General features: G+C 49.8%; 24 non-coding genes and 1 pseudogene across 24 annotated transcripts; all 25 read left to right on the top strand.

The window, feature by feature from the left end:
• Nucleotides 1–2203: 2203 nt before the first annotated feature.
• On the top strand, nt 2204–2367 carry LOC135023025 (U1 spliceosomal RNA). Its single transcript, XR_010220034.1, has one exon. It is a non-coding gene; the product is annotated as a U1 spliceosomal RNA (small nuclear RNA).
• A 152-nt stretch (nt 2368–2519) lies between these two features.
• Nucleotides 2520–2683, top strand: LOC135023257 (U1 spliceosomal RNA). Its single transcript, XR_010220259.1, has one exon. It is a non-coding gene; the product is annotated as a U1 spliceosomal RNA (small nuclear RNA).
• Nucleotides 2684–3354: 671 nt separating this feature from the next.
• On the top strand, nt 3355–3518 carry LOC135023136 (U1 spliceosomal RNA). The gene has a single exon (XR_010220142.1). It is a non-coding gene; the product is annotated as a U1 spliceosomal RNA (small nuclear RNA).
• A 152-nt stretch (nt 3519–3670) lies between these two features.
• LOC135023282 (U1 spliceosomal RNA) lies at nt 3671–3834 on the top strand. The gene has a single exon (XR_010220279.1). It is a non-coding gene; the product is annotated as a U1 spliceosomal RNA (small nuclear RNA).
• A 670-nt stretch (nt 3835–4504) lies between these two features.
• On the top strand, nt 4505–4668 carry LOC135023134 (U1 spliceosomal RNA). The gene has a single exon (XR_010220140.1). It is a non-coding gene; the product is annotated as a U1 spliceosomal RNA (small nuclear RNA).
• Nucleotides 4669–4820: 152 nt separating this feature from the next.
• LOC135023345 (U1 spliceosomal RNA) lies at nt 4821–4984 on the top strand. The gene has a single exon (XR_010220313.1). It is a non-coding gene; the product is annotated as a U1 spliceosomal RNA (small nuclear RNA).
• A 2424-nt stretch (nt 4985–7408) lies between these two features.
• LOC135023303 (U1 spliceosomal RNA) lies at nt 7409–7572 on the top strand. The gene has a single exon (XR_010220283.1). It is a non-coding gene; the product is annotated as a U1 spliceosomal RNA (small nuclear RNA).
• A 152-nt stretch (nt 7573–7724) lies between these two features.
• On the top strand, nt 7725–7887 carry LOC135023160 (U1 spliceosomal RNA). Its single transcript, XR_010220165.1, has one exon. It is a non-coding gene; the product is annotated as a U1 spliceosomal RNA (small nuclear RNA).
• Nucleotides 7888–8561: 674 nt separating this feature from the next.
• LOC135023051 (U1 spliceosomal RNA) lies at nt 8562–8725 on the top strand. The gene has a single exon (XR_010220060.1). It is a non-coding gene; the product is annotated as a U1 spliceosomal RNA (small nuclear RNA).
• Nucleotides 8726–8877: 152 nt separating this feature from the next.
• LOC135023175 (U1 spliceosomal RNA) lies at nt 8878–9040 on the top strand. Its single transcript, XR_010220180.1, has one exon. It is a non-coding gene; the product is annotated as a U1 spliceosomal RNA (small nuclear RNA).
• Nucleotides 9041–9714: 674 nt separating this feature from the next.
• LOC135023292 (U1 spliceosomal RNA) lies at nt 9715–9878 on the top strand. Its single transcript, XR_010220282.1, has one exon. It is a non-coding gene; the product is annotated as a U1 spliceosomal RNA (small nuclear RNA).
• Nucleotides 9879–10030: 152 nt separating this feature from the next.
• On the top strand, nt 10031–10193 carry LOC135023231 (U1 spliceosomal RNA). The gene has a single exon (XR_010220233.1). It is a non-coding gene; the product is annotated as a U1 spliceosomal RNA (small nuclear RNA).
• Nucleotides 10194–10867: 674 nt separating this feature from the next.
• On the top strand, nt 10868–11031 carry LOC135023020 (U1 spliceosomal RNA). Its single transcript, XR_010220029.1, has one exon. It is a non-coding gene; the product is annotated as a U1 spliceosomal RNA (small nuclear RNA).
• Nucleotides 11032–11183: 152 nt separating this feature from the next.
• On the top strand, nt 11184–11346 carry LOC135023174 (U1 spliceosomal RNA). Its single transcript, XR_010220179.1, has one exon. It is a non-coding gene; the product is annotated as a U1 spliceosomal RNA (small nuclear RNA).
• A 674-nt stretch (nt 11347–12020) lies between these two features.
• LOC135023133 (U1 spliceosomal RNA) lies at nt 12021–12184 on the top strand. The gene has a single exon (XR_010220139.1). It is a non-coding gene; the product is annotated as a U1 spliceosomal RNA (small nuclear RNA).
• A 152-nt stretch (nt 12185–12336) lies between these two features.
• On the top strand, nt 12337–12500 carry LOC135023280 (U1 spliceosomal RNA). Its single transcript, XR_010220277.1, has one exon. It is a non-coding gene; the product is annotated as a U1 spliceosomal RNA (small nuclear RNA).
• Nucleotides 12501–13170: 670 nt separating this feature from the next.
• On the top strand, nt 13171–13334 carry LOC135023122 (U1 spliceosomal RNA). The gene has a single exon (XR_010220129.1). It is a non-coding gene; the product is annotated as a U1 spliceosomal RNA (small nuclear RNA).
• Nucleotides 13335–13486: 152 nt separating this feature from the next.
• Nucleotides 13487–13650, top strand: LOC135023344 (U1 spliceosomal RNA). The gene has a single exon (XR_010220312.1). It is a non-coding gene; the product is annotated as a U1 spliceosomal RNA (small nuclear RNA).
• A 2424-nt stretch (nt 13651–16074) lies between these two features.
• LOC135023018 (U1 spliceosomal RNA) lies at nt 16075–16238 on the top strand. The gene has a single exon (XR_010220027.1). It is a non-coding gene; the product is annotated as a U1 spliceosomal RNA (small nuclear RNA).
• A 152-nt stretch (nt 16239–16390) lies between these two features.
• On the top strand, nt 16391–16553 carry LOC135023159 (U1 spliceosomal RNA). The gene has a single exon (XR_010220164.1). It is a non-coding gene; the product is annotated as a U1 spliceosomal RNA (small nuclear RNA).
• A 674-nt stretch (nt 16554–17227) lies between these two features.
• Nucleotides 17228–17391, top strand: LOC135023281 (U1 spliceosomal RNA). The gene has a single exon (XR_010220278.1). It is a non-coding gene; the product is annotated as a U1 spliceosomal RNA (small nuclear RNA).
• Nucleotides 17392–17543: 152 nt separating this feature from the next.
• On the top strand, nt 17544–17679 carry LOC135023295 (U1 spliceosomal RNA; annotated as a pseudogene).
• An 835-nt stretch (nt 17680–18514) lies between these two features.
• Nucleotides 18515–18678, top strand: LOC135023279 (U1 spliceosomal RNA). The gene has a single exon (XR_010220276.1). It is a non-coding gene; the product is annotated as a U1 spliceosomal RNA (small nuclear RNA).
• Nucleotides 18679–19348: 670 nt separating this feature from the next.
• Nucleotides 19349–19512, top strand: LOC135023111 (U1 spliceosomal RNA). Its single transcript, XR_010220118.1, has one exon. It is a non-coding gene; the product is annotated as a U1 spliceosomal RNA (small nuclear RNA).
• A 152-nt stretch (nt 19513–19664) lies between these two features.
• LOC135023343 (U1 spliceosomal RNA) lies at nt 19665–19828 on the top strand. Its single transcript, XR_010220311.1, has one exon. It is a non-coding gene; the product is annotated as a U1 spliceosomal RNA (small nuclear RNA).
• Nucleotides 19829–21423: the final 1595 nt, after the last annotated feature.

Genomic DNA, 21423 nt, shown 5'->3' with positions numbered 1-21423 from the left:
CTCTCTTTGGCAAAATAAATATATATGCAGCTAGGCACTGTATATATATATATAAGAGCCCCCGCCATTTTTTTACTATATTTGAGCGGGACAGAAGCCCGTCGCTGAGGGGGTGGGGCTTCTCCCTCAGCACTCACCAGCGCCATTTTCTCCACAGCACCGCTGAGGGGAAGCTCCACGGACTCTCCCCTGCTTATACCACGGTAGAAAGAGGGTCTTAAAGAAGAGGGGGGCACATAATTAGGCGCATATATATATGGAAATACAGCGCTACTGGGTAAACATAAAATTATTGTGTTTTTTTCCTGGGTCATATAGCGCTGGGGTGTGTGCTGGCATACTCTCTCTCTCTGTCTCTCCAAAGGACCTTGTTGGGGAACTGTCCTCAGATAAGAGGATTCCCTGAGTGTATGGTGTGTCGGTACACGTGTGTCGACATGTCTGAGGTAGAAGGCTCTCCTAGAGAGGAGCAGGAGCAAATTAATGTGGTGTCTCCATCGACAACGCCGACACCTGACTGGATGGATATGTGGAATGTTTTAAGTGCTAATGTAAACTTATTACACAAGAGATTAGACAAAGCTGAAGCTAGGGAACAGTCAGGGAGTCAACCCATGCCTGTCCCTATGTCGCAGGGACCTTCGGGGTCTCAAAAGCGCCCACTATCCCAAATAGTTGACACAGATACCGACACAGATTCTGACTCCAGTGTCGACTACGATGATGCAAAGTTACAGCCAAAATTGGCTAAATGTATTCGATATATGATTATTGCAATAAAAGATGTTTTGCACATCACAGAGTCCCCTGTCCCTGACACGAGGGTACACATGTATAAGGGAAAGAAACCTGAGATAACCTTTCCCTCCTCACATGAGTTGAACGAATTATGTGAAAAAGCTTGGGAATCTCCAGACAAAAAGCTGCAGATTCCCAAAAGGATTCTTATGGCGTATCCTTTCCCGCCAATGGACAGGATACGGTGGGAATCCTCCCCTAGGGTGGATAAAGCATTGACACGCTTATCCAAAAAGGTAGCGCTGCCATCCCAGGATACGGCTACCATCAGGGACCCTGCTGACCGCAAGCAGGAGGTTACCCTAAAGTCCATTTACACACATTCTGGTACCTTACTCAGACCGGCAATTGCGTCGGCCGGGGTTGTAGCGCGGTGGCAGCATGGACAGATACCTTATCAGCAGAGATTGAGACCCTAGATAAGGATGCTATGTTATTGACCATAGGGCATATAAAAGATGCTGTCCTATATATGAGAGATGCTCAAAGTGACATTAGTCTACTGGGTTCTAGAATAAACGCTATGTCGATTTCTGCTAGACGAGTCCTATGGACCCGGCAATGGACAGGTGATGCCGACTCAAAAAGGCATATGGAGGTTTTACCTTACAGGGGTGAGGAATTGTTTGGGGAAGGTCTCTCGGACCTAGTCTCCACAGCTACAGCTGGTAAATCAAATTTTTTGCCTTATATTCCCTCACAGCCTAAGAAAGCACCACATTATCAAATACAGTCCTTTCGATCACAGAGAAACAAGAAAGTACGAGGTGCGTCCTTTCTTGCCAGAGGTAAGGGCAGAGGGAAGAAGCTGCACAACACAGCTAGTTCCCAGGAACATAAGTCCTCCCCGGCCTCTACAAAATCCACCGCATGACGCTGGGGCTCCGCTAAAGGAGTCCGCCCAGTTGGGGGCACGTCTTCGAGTTTTCAGCCACATCTGGGTTCATTCGCAGGTGGATCCCTAGGCAATAGAAATTGTTTCTCAGGGTTACAAGCTGAAATTCGAAGAGGTGCCTCCTCGCCGGTTTTTCAAATCGGCCCTACCATCTTCTCCCCAGGAAAGGGAGATAGTGTTAAATGCAATTCACAAATTGTATCTTCAACATATGCAGATGAGGGTTCCAGCCAACTTTGGCCCACTGCTTGGATGACATCACCGTATGCAAATCCGTCTTCTGCAGACCTTCTCCCAGGAATGCTTGTACTAGTTGTTGCATTTGGTTTGTTGTTTGGGCGTGCTTCAGTATTAGGCAGCCTTCTGCCCTCCCATGTTCATCTGAAAATATGTGTTCTCCCGGCAGTTGTTGTCCCCAGATGAGAGTTCCCTTGTGCTGCCTCAGTTGAATCTCCTTTACTTGACAGAGATGTGCCTGAGCAGCGGCCCTCCCCAGCCCTATCTCAAATCATACTTATTTTGCATAGGAGATACCATGGTCATAAAGATTGTTCTCCCAGGGTGAGGTTCATTCATTGCATTCTGGGTATGCTGACCCCTGTGATTTCCCCAAATGTGGGAAACTCAACTGCATTATTTGTGGTAGTGGGGGACTGTGTTTGTGTTTTCCTCTGGTCAGCTCTGGTAAAAGTCAGATTTCTTTGTCTCAGATCTTCCTCTAGCCTTGTTCTTCTTTCGAGAGTTCCATTGTGCTGCCTCAGTTTGACCTCCTTCACTTGACAGGGGGGTACCCGAGCAGCGACCCTCCCCAGCTCTAGCCCAACTCCTACATACCTGCCAGGTGAGATACTATGATCATGAAGGTGCTTCTCTCCAGGGCAAGGCTCACCCATTGCACTCTGGGTGTGCTGCTCCTGCGATTTCCCCAAATGTGGGAAACTTGACTGCATAATTTGTGTTTCCCCTGGTCGGCTCTCGTATAATTCAGATCTCTTTGTCTCAGGTCTCTCTCCAGCCTAGTTTGCTGTCTGTTTCCACTTCTGTTTTCTTGAGCCGCTCCCTTCTATGCCCTTGCGCACTATCCTGACTTCTCCCGTCTGCTTACTTTGTGCCTTCCAACGCACAATGCGAACTACAGGTAGTGCTGCAGGGCCCACACCCTTTTACTTGCCGTACAGAGCAGCTCTGGAGCTGTTACAGTGCCCAGCTGCTGCAAGAAATCAGCTTGAATGCTTCAGGGGCTGGGGCATAGCCAACATGAGCCCCACACCGAAGGAGGGTGGAGGTATTTAATGCGAACTAGGGGTCATCCAAGCACCGCAAAAGGCCGCCATGCCCTGCATAACCCTTTTCTCTTTTCATATGCAGATGAGGGTTCCAGCCAACTTTGGCCCACTGCTTGGATGACATCACCGTATGCAAATCCGTCTTCTGCAGACCTTCTCCCAGGAATGCTTTTACTAGTTGTTACATTTGGTTTGTTGTTTGGGGGTGCTTCAGTATTAGGCAGCCTTCTGCCCTCCCATGTTCATCTGAAAATATGTGTTCTCCCTACAGTTGTTGTCCCCAGATGAGAGTTCCCTTGTGCTGCCTCAGTTGAATCTCCTTTACTTGACAGAGATGTGCCTGAGCAGCGGCCCTCCCCAGCCCTATCCCAAATCATACTTATTTTGCATAGAAGTTTCCATGGTCATGAAGATTGTTCTCCCAGGGTGAGGTACATTCATTGCATTCTGGGTATGCTGACCCCTGTGATTTCCCCAAATGTGGGAAACTCGACTGCATTAATTGTGGTAGTGGGGGACTGTGTTTGTGCTTTCCTCTGGTCAGCTCTGGTAAAAGTCAGATTTCTTTGTCTCAGATCTTCCTCTAGCCTTGTTCTTTTTTCGAGAGTTTCCTTGTGCTGCCTCAGTTGGATCTCCTTCACTTGACAGGGGGGTGCCCGAGCAGCGACCCTCCCCATCTCTAGCCCAACTCCTACTTACCTGCCAGGTGAGATACTATGATCAGGAAGGTGCTTCTCCCAGGGCAAGGCTCACCCATTGCACTCTGGGTGTGCTGCTCCTACGATTTCCCCAAATGTGGGACACTTGACTGCATAATTTGTGTTTCCTCTAGTCGGCTACTCGTATAATTCAGATCTCTTTGTCTCAGGTCTCTCTCCAGCCTAGTTTGCTGTCTGTTTCCACTTCTCTTTTCTTGAGCCGCTGCCTTCTATGCCCTTGTGCACTCTCCTGACTTCTCCTGTCTGCTTACTTTGTGCCTTCCAACGCACAATGCAAACTACAGGTAGTGCTGCAGGGCCCACACCCTTTTACTTGCCTTTCAGAGCAGCTCTGGAGCTGTTACAGTGCCCAGCTGCTGCAAGAAATCAGCTTGAATGCTTCAGGGGCTGGTGCATAGCCAACATGAGCCCCACACCGACGGAGGGTGGAGGTGTTTAATGCGAACTAAGGGTCATCCAAGCGCCGCAAAAGGCCGCCATGCCCTGCATACCCCTTTTCTCTTTTCATATGCAGATGAGGGTTCCAGCCAACTTTGGCCCACTGCTTGGATGACATCACCGTATGCAAATCCGTCTTCTGCAGACCTTCCCCCAGGAATGCTTGTACTAGTTGTTGCATTTGGTTTGTTGTTTGGGGTGCTTCAGTATTAGGCAGCCTTCAGCTCTCCCATGTTCATCTGAAAATATGTGTTCTCCCTGCAGTTGTTGTCCCCAGATGAGAGTTCCCTTGTGCTGCCTCAGTTGAATCTCCTTTACTTGAAAGAGATGTGCCTGAGCAGCGGCCCTCCCCAGCCCTATCCCAAATCATACTTATTTTGCATAGGAGATACCATGGTCATGAAGATTGTTCTCCCAGGGTGAGGTTCATTCATTGCATTCTGGGTATGCTGACCCCTGTGATTTCCCCAAATGTGGGAAACTCGACTGCATTATTTGTGGTAGTGGGGGACTGTGTTTGTGCTTTCCTCTGGTCAGCTCTGGTAAAAGTCAGATTTCTTTGTCTCAGATCTTCCTCTAGCCTTGTTCTTTTTTTGAGAGTTTCCTTGTGCTGCCTCAGTTGGATCTCCTTCACTTGACAGGGGGGTGCCCGAGCAGCGACCCTCCCCAGCTCAAGCCCAACTCCTACTTACCTGCCAAGTGAGATACTATGATCAGGAAGGTGCTTCTACCAGGGCAAGGCTCACCCATTGCACTCTGGGTGTGCTGCTCCTACGATTTCCCCAAATGTGGGACACTTGACTGCATAATTTGTGTTTCCTCTGGTCGGCTACTCGTATAATTCAGATCTCTTTGTCTCAGGTCTCTCTCCAGCCTAGTTTGCTGTCTGTTTCCACTTCTCTTTTCTTGAGCCCCTGCCTTCTATGCCCTTGTGCACTCTCCTGACTTCTCCTGTCTGCTTACTTTGTGCCTTCCAACGCACAATGCAAACTACAGGTAGTGCTGCAGGGCCAACACCCTTTTACTTGCCTTACAGAGCAGCTCTGGAGCTGTTACTGTGCCCAGCTGCTGCAAGAAATCAGCTTGAATGCTTCAGGGGCTGGGGCATAGCCAACATGAGCAGCAAGATGCAGCACTGGACTATTAGTAATGTACTGTTGTATGCTGAGCACCACAATGCAGCACAAGACAATGAGCAGTGATACTGAGCACTGATGAGGATACTACTGAGAACTGACACTGAGCAGGAGAGACACACTACTAGTATTACTGAGCAGCAATAAGTAACCACTGATACTGGGCACTGATATTGAGATTTCCACTGAGAGAACATAGCCACGTCCTCTCCGCTCTCTCTTCAATGCACGAGTAAAAATGGCGGCAACGCGCAGCTCTTTATATGGAATCCGAATCTCGCGAGAATCTGACAGCGGGATGATGACATTTTCCCTTGTTCAGGTTTTCATAGTCAGGCGGGAACAACCGAGCCTGCCACGGACCAGTGTAAACCACGTGGAGTTCGTCGGGAATTCGGTTCTCGGAGAACCGAACCCGCTCCTCTATATATACTATATTACTATGTTACTGTAGTATACAGAACACCACAATGCAATGAGCAGTGATAGTGAGCACTGATGAGGATACTAGAACTGACACTGAGCAGCAAGATGCAGCACTGGACTATTAGTAATGTACTGTAGTATGCTGAGCACCACAATGCAGCACAAGACAATGAGCAGTGATACTGAGCACTGATGAGGATACTACTGAGAACTGACACTGAGCAGGAGAGACACACTACTAGTATTACTGAGCAGCAATAAGTAACCACTGATACTGAGCACTGATATTGAGATTTCCACTGAGAGAACATAGCCACGTCCTCTCCGCTCTCTCTTCAATGCACGAGTAAAAATGGCAGCAACGCGCAGCTCTTTATATGGAATCCGAATCTCGCAAGAATCCGACAGCGGGATGATGACATTTTCCCTTGTTCAGGTTTTCCGAGTCAGGCGGGAACAACCGAGCCTGCCTCGGACCAGTGTAAACCACGTGGAGTTCGTGGGGAATTCGGTTCTCGGAGAACCGAACCCGCTCCTCTCTACCTTATACCCATCAATTTTTTTATTTTCAATCTAAGCCCCTGCAGTTTTCTGTAAGCATCTGCTTCGCTATGATGATCAACAAGTCACAAGGGCAAACACTCAGGGCTTGAGGCGTAGATCTTAGGACCAGCTGCTACAAGCATGGCAGAGGTGTCACTATCACTGGTGACACCCAGAAAGGTAGCGAGGGAGATTGTAATGCAGTGCGCGCAGATAAACAGCGCAATGGTAAAAAGGAGGCATGGTTTCATAGGTAGGGGCGTGGCCTGGTGGCCTGAATCTACATTTTGTTGCTCCGGGTGTCCCGGGGGTTGGGGGCTGCACCCGGGGACTAGTGTGTGAGCTGTGCTGGCTCCTGCACAGTGACAGGGCATGGCCACCCAGCATGACGCCTCCCTTCTTGACCATGCTGTAATTGCAGTCGCACTGCAGTTCAGCGTGATCATAAAAAATGGTGTAGGCTCCTGCTGGTGCAGGCTGTAGAGAAAAGCTGCTGTGACCACGCCCCCTGTGTCTCCTCCGTTGCAGACCCCATTTTGAAGCCTTGCCCCCGGACTAAGAGAAAAGTATGCCCTTGCGCACTATCCTGACTTCTCCTCCCGTCTGCTTAATTTGTGCCTTCCAACGCACAATGCGAACAACAGGTGGGGCTGCAGGGCCCACACCCTTTTACTTGCCTTACAGAACAGCTCTGGAGCTGTTACAGTGCCCAGCTGCTGCAAGAAATCAGCTTGAATGCTTCAGGGGATGGGGCATGGCCAACATGAGCCCCACACCAAAGGAGGGTGGTGGTGTTTAATGCGAACTAGGGGTCATCCAAGCACTGCAAAAGGCCGCCATGCCCTGCATGCCCCTTTTCTCTTTTCATATGCAGATGAGGGTTCCAGTCAACTTTGGCCCACTGCTTGGATAACATCACCGTATGCAAATCCGTCTGCTGCAGACCTTCCCCAAGGAGTGCTTGTACTAGTTGTTGCATATGGTTTGATATTTGATGGTGCTTCAGTATTAGGCAGCCTTCCGCCCTCCCATGTTCATCTGAAAAGATGTGGTCTCCCTGCAGTTGTTGTCCCCAGATGAGAGTTCCCTTGTGCTGCCTCAGTTGAATCTCCTTTACTTGACAGAGATGTGCCTGAGCAGCGGCCCTCACCAGCCCTATCCCAAATCATACTTATTTTGCATAGGAGATACCATGGTCATGAAGATTGTTCTCCCAGGGTGAGGTTCATTCATTGCATTCTGGGTATGCTGACCCCTGTGATTTTCCCAAATGTGGGAAACTCGACTGCATTATTTGTGGTAGTGGGGGACTGTGTTTGTGCTTTCCTCTGGTCAGCTCTGGTAAAAGTCAGATTTCTTTGTCTCAGATCTTCCTCTAGCCTTGTTCTTCTTTCGAGAGTTCCCTTGTGCTGCCTCAGTTGGATCTCTTTCACTTGACAGGGGGGTGCCCGAACAGCGACCCTCCCCAGCTCTAGCCCAACTCCTACTTACCTGCCAGGTGAGATACTATGATCATGAAGGTGCTTCTCCCAGGGCAAGGCTCACCCATTGCACTCTGGGTGTGCTGCCCCTGCGATTTCCCCAAATGTGGGAAACTTGACTGCATAATTTGTGTTTCCCCTGGTCGGCTCTCGTATAATTCAGATCTCTTTGTCTCAGGTCTCTCTCCAGCCTAGTTTGCTGTCTGTTTCCACTTCTCTTTTCTTCAACCGCTCCCTTCTATACCCTTGTGCACTATCCTGACTTCTCCTCCCGTCTGCTTACTTTGTGCCTTCCAATGCACAATGCAAACTACAGGTAGTGCTGCAGGGCCCACACCCTTTTACTTGCCTTACAGAGCAGTTCTGGAGCTGTTACAGTGCCCAGCTGCTGCAAGAAATCAGCTTGAATGCTTCAGGGGATGGGGCATGGCCAACATGAGCCCCACACCAAAGGAGGGTGGAGGTGTTTAATGCGAACTAGGGGTCATCCAAGCACCACAAAAGGCCGCCATGCCCTGCACGCCCCTTTTCTCTTTTCATATGCAGATGAGGGTTGAAGCCAACTTTGACCCACTGCTTGGATGACATCACCGTATGCAAATCCGTCTTCTGCAGAACTTCCCCCAGGAATGCTTGCACTAGTTGTTGCATTTGGTTTGTTGTTTGGGGGTGCTTCAGTATTAGGCAGCCTTCTGCCCTCCCATGTTCATCTGAAAATATGTGTTCTCCCTGCAGTTGTTGTCCCCAGATGAGAGTTCCCTTGTGCTGCATCAGTTGAATCTCCTTTACTTGACAGAGATGTGCATGAGCAGCGGCCCTCCCCAGCCCTATTCCAAATCATACTTATTTTGCATAGGAGATACCATGGTCATGAAGATTGTTCTCCCAGGGTGAGGTTCATTCACTGCATTTTGGGTATGCTGACCCCTGTGATTTCCCCAAATGTGGGAAACTTGACTGCATTATTTGTGGTAGTGGGGGACTGTGTTTGTGCTTTCCTCTGGTCAGCTCTGGTAAAAGTCAGATTTCTTTGTCTCAGATTTTCCTCTAGCCTTGTTCTTCTTTCGAGAGTTCCATTGTGCTGCCTCAGTTGGATCTCCTTCACTTGACAGGGGGGTACCCGAGCAGCGACCCTCCCCAGCTCTAGCCCAACTCCTACTTACCTGCCAGGTGAGATACTATGATCATGAAGGTGCTTCTCCCAGGGCAAGGCTCACCCATTGCACTCTGGGTGTGCTGCCCCTGCGATTTCCCCAAATGTGGGAAACTTGACTGCATAATTTGTGTTTCCCCTGGTCGGCTCTCGTATAATTCAGATCTATTTGTCTCAGGTCTCTCTCCAGCCTAGTTTGCTGTCTGTTTCCACTTCTCTTTTCTTCAGCCGCTCCCTTCTATACCCTTGTGCACTATCCTGACTTCTCCTCCCGTCTGCTTACTTTGTGCCTTCCAATGCACAATGCAAACTACAGGTAGTGCTGCAGGGCCCACACCCTTTTACTTGCCTTACAGAGCAGCTCTGGAGCTGTTACAGTGCCCAGCTGCTGCAAGAAATCAGCTTGAATGCTTCAGGGGATGGGGCATGGCCAACATGAGCCCCACACCAAAGGAGGGGGGAGGTGTTTAATGCGAACTAGGGGTCATCCAAGCACTGCAAAAGGCCGCCATGCCCTGCATGCCCCTTTTCTCTTTTCATATGCAGATGAGGGTTCCAGTCAACTTTGGCCCACTGCTTGGATAACATCACCGTATGCAAATCCGTCTGCTGCAGACCTTCCCCCAGGAGTGCTTGTACTAGTTGTTGCATATGGTTTGATATTTGATGGTGCTTCAGTATTAGGCAGCCTTCCGCCCTCCCATGTTCATCTGAAAAGATGTGGTCTCCCTGCAGTTGTTGTCCCCAGATGAGAGTTCACTTGTGCTGCCTCAGTTGAATCTCCTTTACTTGACAGAGATGTGCCTGAGCAGCTGCCCTCACCAGCCCTATCCCAAATCATACTTATTTTGCATAGGAGATACCATGGTCATGAAGATTGTTCTCCCAGGGTGAGGTTCATTCATTGCATTCTGGGTATGCTGACCCCTGTGATTTTCCCAAATGTGGGAAACTCGACTGCATTATTTGTGGTAGTGGGGGACTGTGTTTGTGCTTTCCTCTGGTCAGCTCTGGTAAAAGTCAGATTTCTTTGTCTCAGATCTTCCTCTAGCCTTGTTCTTCTTTCGAGAGTTCCCTTGTGCTGCCTCAGTTGGATCTCTTTCACTTGACAGGGGGGTGCCCGAACAGCGACCCTCCCCAGCTCTAGCCCAACTCCTACTTACCTGCCAGGTGAGATACTATGATCATGAAGGTGCTTCTTCCAGGGCAAGGCTCACCCATTGCACTCTGGGTGTGCTGCCCCTGCGATTTCCCCAAATGTGGGAAACTTGACTGCATAATTTGTGTTTCCCCTGGTCGGCTCTCGTATAATTCAGATCTCTTTGTCTCAGGTCTCTCTCCAGCCTAGTTTGCTGTCTGTTTCCACTTCTCTTTTCTTCAACCGCTCCCTTCTATACCCTTGTGCACTATCCTGACTTCTCCTCCCGTCTGCTTACTTTGTGCCTTCCAATGCACAATGCAAACTACAGGTAGTGCTGCAGGGCCCACACCCTTTTACTTGCCTTACAGAGCAGCTCTGGAGCTGTTACAGTGCCCAGCTGCTGCAAGAAATCAGCTTGAATGCTTCAGGGGATGGGGCATGGCCAACATGAGCCCCACACCAAAGGAGGGTGGAGGTGTTTAATGCGAACTAGGGGTCATCCAAGCACCGCAAAAGGCCGCCATGCCCTGCACGCCCCTTTTCTCTTTTCAAATGCAGATGAGGGTTGAAGCCAACTTTGACCCACTGCTTGGATGACATCACCGTATGCAAATCCGTCTTCTGCAGAACTTCCCCCAGGAATGCTTGCACTAGTTGTTGCATTTGGTTTGTTGTTTGGGGGTGCTTCAGTATTAGGCAGCCTTCTGCCCTCCCATGTTCATCTGAAAATATGTGTTCTCCCTGCAGTTGTTGTCCCCAGATGAGAGTTCCCTTGTGCTGCCTCAGTTGAATCTCCTTTACTTGACAGAGATGTGCATGAGCAGCGGCCCTCCCCAGCCCTATTCCAAATCATACTTATTTTGCATAGGAGATACCATGGTCATGAAGATTGTTCTCCCAGGGTGAGGTTCATTCATTGCATTTTGGGTATGCTGACCCCTGTGATTTCCCCAAATGTGGGAAACTTGACTGCATTATTTGTGGTAGTGGGGGACTGTGTTTGTGCTTTCCTCTGGTCAGCTCTGGTAAAAGTCAGATTTCTTTGTCTCAGATTTTCCTCTAGCCTTGTTCTTCTTTCGAGAGTTCCATTGTGCTGCCTCAGTTGGATCTCCTTCACTTGACAGGGGGGTACCCGAGCAGCGACCCTCCCCAGCTCTAGCCCAACTCCTACTTACCTGCCAGGTGAGATACTATGATCATGAAGGTGCTTCTCCCAGGGCAAGGCTCACCCATTGCACTCTGGGTGTGCTGCCCCTGCGATTTCCCCAAATGTGGGAAACTTGACTGCATAATTTGTGTTTCCCCTGGTCGGCTCTCGTATAATTCAGATCTATTTGTCTCAGGTCTCTCTCCAGCCTAGTTTGCTGTCTGTTTCCACTTCTCTTTTCTTCAGCCGCTCCCTTCTATACCCTTGTGCACTATCCTGACTTCTCCTCCCGTCTGCTTACTTTGTGCCTTCCAATGCACAATGCAAACTACAGGTAGTGCTGCAGGGCCCACACCCTTTTACTTGCCGTACAGAGCAGCTCTGGAGCTGTTACAGTGCCCAGCTGCTGCAAGAAATCAGCTTGAATGCTTCAGGGGCTGGGGCATAGCCAACATGAGCCCCACACCGAAGGAGGGTGGAGGTATTTAATGCGAACTAGGGGTCATCCAAGCACCGCAAAAGGCCGCCATGCCCTGCATAACCCTTTTCTCTTTTCATATGCAGATGAGGGTTCCAGCCAACTTTGGCCCACTGCTTGGATGACATCACCGTATGCAAATCCGTCTTCTGCAGACCTTCTCCCAGGAATGCTTTTACTAGTTGTTACATTTGGTTTGTTGTTTGGGGGTGCTTCAGTATTAGGCAGCCTTCTGCCCTCCCATGTTCATCTGAAAATATGTGTTCTCCCTGCAGTTGTTGTCCCCAGATGAGAGTTCCCTTGTGCTGCCTCAGTTGAATCTCCTTTACTTGACAGAGATGTGCCTGAGCAGCGGCCCTCCCCAGCCCTATCCCAAATCATACTTATTTTGCATAGAAGTTTCCATGGTCATGAAGATTGTTCTCCCAGGGTGAGGTTCATTCATTGCATTCTGGGTATGCTGACCCCTGTGATTTCCCCAAATGTGGGAAACTCGACTGCATTAATTGTGGTAGTGGGGGACTGTGTTTGTGCTTTCCTCTGGTCAGCTCTGGTAAAAGACAGATTTCTTTGTCTCAGATCTTCCTCTAGCCTTGTTCTTTTTTCGAGAGTTTCCTTGTGCTGCCTCAGTTGGATCTCCTTCACTTGACAGGGGGGTGCCCGAGCAGCGACCCTCCCCATCTCTAGCCCAACTCCTACTTACCTGCCAGGTGAGATACTATGATCAGGAAGGTGCTTCTCCCAGGGCAAGGCTCACCCATTGCACTCTGGGTGTGCTGCTCCTACGATTTCCCCAAATGTGGGACACTTGACTGCATAATTTGTGTTTCCTCTAGTCGGCTACTCGTATAATTCAGATCTCTTTGTCTCAGGTCTCTCTCCAGCCTAGTTTGCTGTCTGTTTCCACTTCTCTTTTCTTGAGCCGCTGCCTTCTATGCCCTTGTGCACTCTCCTGACTTCTCCTGTCTGCTTACTTTGTGCCTTCCAACGCACAATGCAAACTACAGGTAGTGCTGCAGGGCCCACACCCTTTTACTTGCCTTTCAGAGCAGCTCTGGAGCTGTTACAGTGCCCAGCTGCTGCAAGAAATCAGCTTGAATGCTTCAGGGGCTGGGGCATAGCCAACATGAGCCCCACACCGACGGAGGGTGGAGGTGTTTAATGCGAACTAAGGGTCATCCAAGCGCCGCAAAAGGCCGCCATGCCCTGCATACCCCTTTTCTCTTTTCATATGCAGATGAGGGTTCCAGCCAACTTTGGCCCACTGCTTGGATGACATCACCGTATGCAAATCCGTCTTCTGCAGACCTTCCCCCAGGAATGCTTGTACTAGTTGTTGCATTTGGTTTGTTGTTTGGGGTGCTTCAGTATTAGGCAGCCTTCAGCTCTCCCATGTTCATCTGAAAATATGTGTTCTCCCTGCAGTTGTTGTCCCCAGATGAGAGTTCCCTTGTGCTGCCTCAGTTGAATCTCCTTTACTTGAAAGAGATGTGCCTGAGCAGCGGCCCTCCCCAGCCCTATCCCAAATCATACTTATTTTGCATAGGAGATACCATGGTCATGAAGATTGTTCTCCCAGGGTGAGGTTCATTCATTGCATTCTGGGTATGCTGACCCCTGTGATTTCCCCAAATGTGGGAAACTCGACTGCATTATTTGTGGTAGTGGGGGACTGTGTTTGTGCTTTCCTCTGGTCAGCTCTGGTAAAAGTCAGATTTCTTTGTCTCAGATCTTCCTCTAGCCTTGTTCTTTTTTTGAGAGTTTCCTTGTGCTGCCTCAGTTGGATCTCCTTCACTTGACAGGGGGGTGCCCGAGCAGCGACCCTCCCCAGCTCAAGCCCAACTCCTACTTACCTGCCAAGTGAGATACTATGATCAGGAAGGTGCTTCTACCAGGGCAAGGCTCACCCATTGCACTCTGGGTGTGCTGCTCCTACGATTTCCCCAAATGTGGGACACTTGACTGCATAATTTGTGTTTCCTCTGGTCGGCTACTCGTATAATTCAGATCTCTTTGTCTCAGGTCTCTCTCCAGCCTAGTTTGCTGTCTGTTTCCACTTCTCTTTTCTTGAGCCCCTGCCTTCTATGCCCTTGTGCACTCTCCTGACTTCTCCTGTCTGCTTACTTTGTGCCTTCCAACGCACAATGCAAACTACAGGTAGTGCTGCAGGGCCAACACCCTTTTACTTGCCTTACAGAGCAGCTCTGGAGCTGTTACAGTGCCCAGCTGCTGCAAGAAATCAGCTTGAATGCTTCAGGGGCTGGGGCATAGCCAACATGAGCAGCAAGATGCAGCACTGGACTATTAGTAATGTACTGTTGTATGCTGAGCACCACAATGCAGCACAAGACAATGAGCAGTGATACTGAGCACTGATGAGGATACTACTGAGAACTGACACTGAGCAGGAGAGACACACTACTAGTATTACTGAGCAGCAATAAGTAACCACTGATACTGGGCACTGATATTGAGATTTCCACTGAGAGAACATAGCCACGTCCTCTCCGCTCTCTCTTCAATGCACGAGTAAAAATGGCGGCAACGCGCAGCTCTTTATATGGAATCCGAATCTCGCGAGAATCTGACAGCGGGATGATGACATTTTCCCTTGTTCAGGTTTTCATAGTCAGGCGGGAACAACCGAGCCTGCCACGGACCAGTGTAAACCACGTGGAGTTCGTCGGGAATTCGGTTCTCGGAGAACCGAACCCGCTCCTCTATATATACTATATTACTATGTTACTGTAGTATACAGAACACCACAATGCAATGAGCAGTGATAGTGAGCACTGATGAGGATACTAGAACTGACACTGAGCAGCAAGATGCAGCACTGGACTATTAGTAATGTACTGTAGTATGCTGAGCACCACAATGCAGCACAAGACAATGAGCAGTGATACTGAGCACTGATGAGGATACTACTGAGAACTGACACTGAGCAGGATAGACACACTACTAGTATTACTGAGCAGCAATAAGTAACCACTGATACTGAGCACTGATATTGAGATTTCCACTGAGAGAACATAGCCACGTCCTCTCCGCTCTCTCTTCAATGCACGAGTAAAAATGGCAGCAACGCGCAGCTCTTTATATGGAATCCGAATCTCGCAAGAATCCGACAGCGGGATGATGACATTTTCCCTTGTTCAGGTTTTCCGAGTCAGGCGGGAACAACCGAGCCTGCCTCGGACCAGTGTAAACCACGTGGAGTTCGTGGGGAATTCGGTTCTCGGAGAACCGAACCCGCTCCTCTCTACCTTATACCCATCAATTTTTTTATTTTCAATCTAAGCCCCTGCAGTTTTCTGTAAGCATCTGCTTCGCTATGATGATCAACAAGTCACAAGGGCAAACACTCAGGGCTTGAGGCGTAGATCTTAGGACCAGCTGCTACAAGCATGGCAGAGGTGTCACTATCACTGGTGACACCCAGAAAGGTAGCGAGGGAGATTGTAATGCAGTGCGCGCAGATAAACAGCGCAATGGTAAAAAGGAGGCATGGTTTCATAGGTAGGGGCGTGGCCTGGTGGCCTGAATCTACATTTTGTTGCTCCGGGTGTCCCGGGGGTTGGGGGCTGCACCCGGGGACTAGTGTGTGAGCTGTGCTGGCTCCTGCACAGTGACAGGGCATGGCCACCCAGCATGACGCCTCCCTTCTTGACCATGCTGTAATTGCAGTCGCACTGCAGTTCAGCGTGATCATAAAAAATGGTGTAGGCTCCTGCTGGTGCAGGCTGTAGAGAAAAGCTGCTGTGACCACGCCCCCTGTGTCTCCTCCGTTGCAGACCCCATTTTGAAGCCTTGCCCCCGGACTAAGAGAAAAGTATGCCCTTGCGCACTATCCTGACTTCTCCTCCCGTCTGCTTAATTTGTGCCTTCCAACGCACAATGCGAACAACAGGTGGTGCTGCAGGGCCCACACCCTTTTACTTGCCTTACAGAACAGCTCTGGAGCTGTTACAGTGCCCAGCTGCTGCAAGAAATCAGCTTGAATGCTTCAGGGGATGGGGCATGGCCAACATGAGCCCCACACCAAAGGAGGGTGGTGGTGTTTAATGCGAACTAGGGGTCATCCAAGCACTGCAAAAGGCCGCCATGCCCTGCATGCCCCTTTTCTCTTTTCATATGCAGATGAGGGTTCCAGTCAACTTTGGCCCACTGCTTGGATAACATCACCGTATGCAAATCCGTCTGCTGCAGACCTTCCCCAAGGAGTGCTTGTACTAGTTGTTGCATATGGTTTGATATTTGATGGTGCTTCAGTATTAGGCAGCCTTCTGCCCTCCCATGTTCATCTGAAAATATGTGTTCTCCCTGCAGTTGTTGTCCCCAGATGAGAGTTCCCTTGTGCTGCCTCAGTTGAATCTCCTTTACTTGACAGAGATGTGCATGAGCAGCGGCCCTCCCCAGCCCTATTCCAAATCATACTTATTTTGCATAGGAGATACCATGGTCATGAAGATTGTTCTCCCAGGGTGAGGTTCATTCATTGCATTTTGGGTATGCTGACCCCTGTGATTTCCCCAAATGTGGGAAACTTGACTGCATTATTTGTGGTAGTGGGGGACTGTGTTTGTGCTTTCCTCTGGTCAGCTCTGGTAAAAGTCAGATTTCTTTGTCTCAGATTTTCCTCTAGCCTTGTTCTTCTTTCGAGAGTTCCATTGTGCTGCCTCAGTTGGATCTCCTTCACTTGACAGGGGGGTACCCGAGCAGCGACCCTCCCCAGCTCTAGCCCAACTCCTACTTACCTGCCAGGTGAGATACTATGATCATGAAGGTGCTTCTCCCAGGGCAAGGCTCACCCATTGCACTCTGGGTGTGCTGCCCCTGCGATTTCCCCAAATGTGGGAAACTTGACTGCATAATTTGTGTTTCCCCTGGTCGGCTCTCGTATAATTCAGATCTCTTTGTCTCAGGTCTCTCTCCAGCCTAGTTTGCTGTCTGTTTCCACTTCTCTTTTCTTCAGCCGCTCCCTTCTATACCCTTGTGCACTATCCTGACTTCTCCTCCCGTCTGCTTACTTTGTGCCTTCCAATGCACAATGCAAACTACAGGTAGTGCTGCAGGGCCCACACCCTTTTACTTGCCTTACAGAGCAGCTCTGGAGCTGTTACAGTGCCCAGCTGCTGCAAGAAATCAGCTTGAATGCTTCAGGGGATGGGGCATGGCCAACATGAGCCCCACACCAAAGGAGGGGGGAGGTGTTTAATGCGAACTAGGGGTCATCCAAGCACTGCAAAAGGCCGCCATGCCCTGCATGCCCCTTTTCTCTTTTCATATGCAGATGAGGGTTCCAGTCAACTTTGGCCCACTGCTTGGATAACATCACCGTATGCAAATCCGTCTGCTGCAGACCTTCCCCCAGGAGTGCTTGTACTAGTTGTTGCATATGGTTTGATATTTGATGGTGCTTCAGTATTAGGCAGCCTTCCGCCCTCCCATGTTCATCTGAAAAGATGTGGTCTCCCTGCAGTTGTTGTCCCCAGATGAGAGTTCACTTGTGCTGCCTCAGTTGAATCTCCTTTACTTGACAGAGATGTGCCTGAGCAGCTGCCCTCACCAGCCCTATCCCAAATCATACTTATTTTGCATAGGAGATACCATGGTCATGAAGATTGTTCTCCCAGGGTGAGGTTCATTCATTGCATTCTGGGTATGCTGACCCCTGTGATTTTCCCAAATGTGGGAAACTCGACTGCATTATTTGTGGTAGTGGGGGACTGTGTTTGTGCTTTCCTCTGGTCAGCTCTGGTAAAAGTCAGATTTCTTTGTCTCAGATCTTCCTCTAGCCTTGTTCTTCTTTCGAGAGTTCCCTGGTGCTGCCTCAGTTGGATCTCCTTCACTTCACAGGGGGGAACCCGAGCAGCGACCCTCCCCAGCTCTAGCCCAACTCCTACTTACCTGCCAGGTGAGATACTATGATCATGAAGGTGCTTCTCCCAGGGCAAGGCTCAACCATTGCACTCTGGGTGTGCTGCTCCTGCGATTTCCCCAAATGTGGGAAACTTGACTGCATAATTTGTGTTTCCCCTCGTCGGCTCTCGTATAATTCAGATCTCTTTGTCTCAGGTCTCTCTCCAGCCTAGTTTGCTGTCTGTTTCCACTTCTCTTTTCTTCAGCCGCTCCCTTCTATACCCTTGTGCACTATCCTGACTTCTCCTCCCGTCTGCTTACTTTGTGCCTTCCAATGCACAATGCAAACTACAGGTAGTGCTGCAGGGCCCACACCCTTTTACTTGCCTTACAGAGCAGCTCTGGAGCTGTTACAGTGCCCAGCTGCTGCAAGAAATCAGCTTGAATGCTTCAGGGGCTGGGGCATAGCCAACATGAGCCCCACACCAAAGGAGGGTGGAGGTGTTTAATGCAAACTAGGGGTCAGCCAAGCGCCGCAAAAGGCCACCATGCCCTGCACGCCCCTTTTCTCTTTTCATATGCAGACGAGGGTTGAAGCCAACTTTGACCCACTGCTTGGATGACATCACCATATGCAAATCCATCTGCGGCAGGCCTTCCCCCAGGAATGCTTGCACTAGTTGTTGCATTTGGTTTGTTGTTTGGGGGTGCTTCAGTATTAGGCAGCCTTCTGCCCTCCCATGTTCATCTTCAGGGGATGGGGCATGGCCAACATGAGCCCCACACCAAAGGAGGGTGGAGGTGTTTAATGCGAACTAGGGGTCATCCAAGCACCGCAAAAGGCCGCCATGCCCTGCACGCCCCTTTTCTCTTTTCATATGCAGATGAGGGTTGAAGCCAACTTTGACCCACTGCTTGGATGACATCACCGTATGCAAATCCGTCTTCTGCAGAACTTCACTTGACAGGGGGGTGCCCGAGCAGCGACCCTCCCCATCTCTAGCCCAACTCCTACTTACCTGCCAGGTGAGATACTATGATCAGGAAGGTGCTTCTCCCAGGGCAAGGCTCACCCATTGCACTCTGGGTGTGCTGCTCCTACGATTTCCCCAAATGTGGGACACTTGACTGCATAATTTGTGTTTCCTCTAGTCGGCTACTCGTATAATTCAGATCTCTTTGTCTCAGGTCTCTCTCCAGCCTAGTTTGCTGTCTGTTTCCACTTCTCTTTTCTTGAGCCGCTGCCTTCTATGCCCTTGTGCACTCTCCTGACTTCTCCTGTCTGCTTACTTTGTGCCTTCCAACGCACAATGCAAACTACAGATAGTGCTGCAGGGCCCACACCCTTTTACTTGCCTTTCAGAGCAGCTCTGGAGCTGTTACAGTGCCCAGCTGCTGCAAGAAATCAGCTTGAATGCTTCAGGGGCTGGGGCATAGCCAACATGAGCCCCACACCGACGGAGGGTGGAGGTGTTTAATGCGAACTAAGGGTCATCCAAGCGCCGCAAAAGGCCGCCATGCCCTGCATACCCCTTTTCTCTTTTCATATGCAGATGAGGGTTCCAGCCAACTTTGGCCCACTGCTTGGATGACATCACCGTATGCAAATCCGTCTTCTGCAGAACTTCCCCCAGGAATGCTTGTACTAGTTGTTGCATTTGGTTTGTTGTTTGGGGTGCTTCAGTATTAGGCAGCCTTCAGCTCTCCCATGTTCATCTGAAAATATGTGTTCTCCCTGCAGTTGTTGTCCCCAGATGAGAGTACCCTTGTGCTGCCTCAGTTGAATCTCCTTTACTTGAAAGAGATGTGCCTGAGCAGCGGCCCTCCCCAGCCCTATCCCAAATCATACTTATTTTGCATAGGAGATACCATGGTCATGAAGATTGTTCTCCCAGGGTGAGGTTCATTCATTGCATTCTGGGTATGCTGACCCCTGTGATTTCCCCAAATGTGGGAAACTCGACTGCATTATTTGTGGTAGTGGGGGACTGTGTTTGTGCTTTCCTCTGGTCAGCTCTGGTAAAAGTCAGATTTCTTTGTCTCAGATCTTCCTCTAGCCTTGTTCTTTTTTTGAGAGTTTCCTTGTGCTGCCTCAGTTGGATCTCCTTCACTTGACAGGGGGGTGCCCGAGCAGCGACCCTCCCCAGCTCAAGCCCAACTCCTACTTACCTGCCAAGTGAGATACTATGATCAGGAAGGTGCTTCTACCAGGGCAAGGCTCACCCATTGCACTCTGGGTGTGCTGCTCCTACGATTTCCCCAAATGTGGGACACTTGACTGCATAATTTGTGTTTCCTCTGGTCGGCTACTCGTATAATTCAGATCTCTTTGTCTCAGGTCTCTCTCCAGCCTAGTTTGCTGTCTGTTTCCACTTCTCTTTTCTTGAGCCCCTGCCTTCTATGCCCTTGTGCACTCTCCTGACTTCTCCTGTCTGCTTACTTTGTGCCTTCCAACGCACAATGCAAACTACAGGTAGTGCTGCAGGGCCAACACCCTTTTACTTGCCTTACAGAGCAGCTCTGGAGCTGTTACAGTGCCCAGCTGCTGCAAGAAATCAGCTTGAATGCTTCAGGGGCTGGGGCATAGCCAACATGAGCAGCAAGATGCAGCACTGGACTATTAGTAATGTACTGTTGTATGCTGAGCACCACAATGCAGCACAAGACAATGAGCAGTGATACTGAGCACTGATGAGGATACTACTGAGAACTGACACTGAGCAGGAGAGACACACTACTAGTATTACTGAGCAGCAATAAGTAACCACTGATACTGGGCACTGATATTGAGATTTCCACTGAGAGAACATAGCCACGTCCTCTCCGCTCTCTCTTCAATGCACGAGTAAAAATGGCGGCAACGCGCAGCTCTTTATATGGAATCCGAATCTCGCGAGAATCCGACTGCGGGATGATGACATTTTCCCTTGTTCAGGTTTTCCGAGTCAGGCGGGAACAACCGAGCCTGCCACGGACCAGTGTAAACCACGTGGAGTTCGTCGGGAATTCGGTTCTCGGAGAACCGAACCCGCTCCTCTATATATACTATATTACTATGTTACTGTAGTATACAGAACACCACAATGCAATGAGCAGTGATAGTGAGCACTGATGAGGATACTAGAACTGACACTGAGCAGCAAGATGCAGCACTGGACTATTAGTAATGTACTGTAGTATGCTGAGCACCACAATGCAGCACAAGACAATGAGCAGTGATACTGAGCACTGATGAGGATACTACTGAGAACTGACACTGAGCAGGAGAGACACACTACTAGTATTACTGAGCAGCAATAAGTAACCACTGATACTGAGCACTGATATTGAGATTTCCACTGAGAGAACATAGCCACGTCCTCTCCGCTCTCTCTTCAATGCACGAGTAAAAATGGCAGCAACGCGCAGCTCTTTATATGGAATCCGAATCTCGCAAGAATCCGACAGCGGGATGATGACATTTTCCCTTGTTCAGGTTTTCCGAGTCAGGCGGGAACAACCGAGCCTGCCTCGGACCAGTGTAAACCACGTGGAGTTCGTGGGGAATTCGGTTCTCGGAGAACCGAACCCGCTCCTCTCTACCTTATACCCATCAATTTTTTTATTTTCAATCTAAGCCCCTGCAGTTTTCTGTAAGCATCTGCTTCGCTATGATGATCAACAAGTCACAAGGGCAAACACTCAGGGCTTGAGGCGTAGATCTTAGGACCAGCTGCTACAAGCATGGCAGAGGTGTCACTATCACTGGTGACACCCAGAAAGGTGGCGAGGGAGATTGTAATGCAGTGCGCGCAGATAAACAGCGCAATGGTAAAAAGGAGGCATGGTTTCATAGGTAGGGGCGTGGCCTGGTGGCCTGAATCTACATTTTGTTGCTCCGGGTGTCCCGGGGGTTGGGGGCTGCACCCGGGGACTAGTGT

Source organism: Pseudophryne corroboree, unplaced genomic scaffold (genome assembly GCF_028390025.1).
Source record: "Pseudophryne corroboree isolate aPseCor3 unplaced genomic scaffold, aPseCor3.hap2 scaffold_396, whole genome shotgun sequence".
NCBI lineage: Eukaryota > Metazoa > Chordata > Amphibia > Anura > Myobatrachidae > Pseudophryne > Pseudophryne corroboree.
Note: the sequence above shows the minus strand (reverse complement) of the source record. Positions and strands in the feature narration are given on the sequence as shown.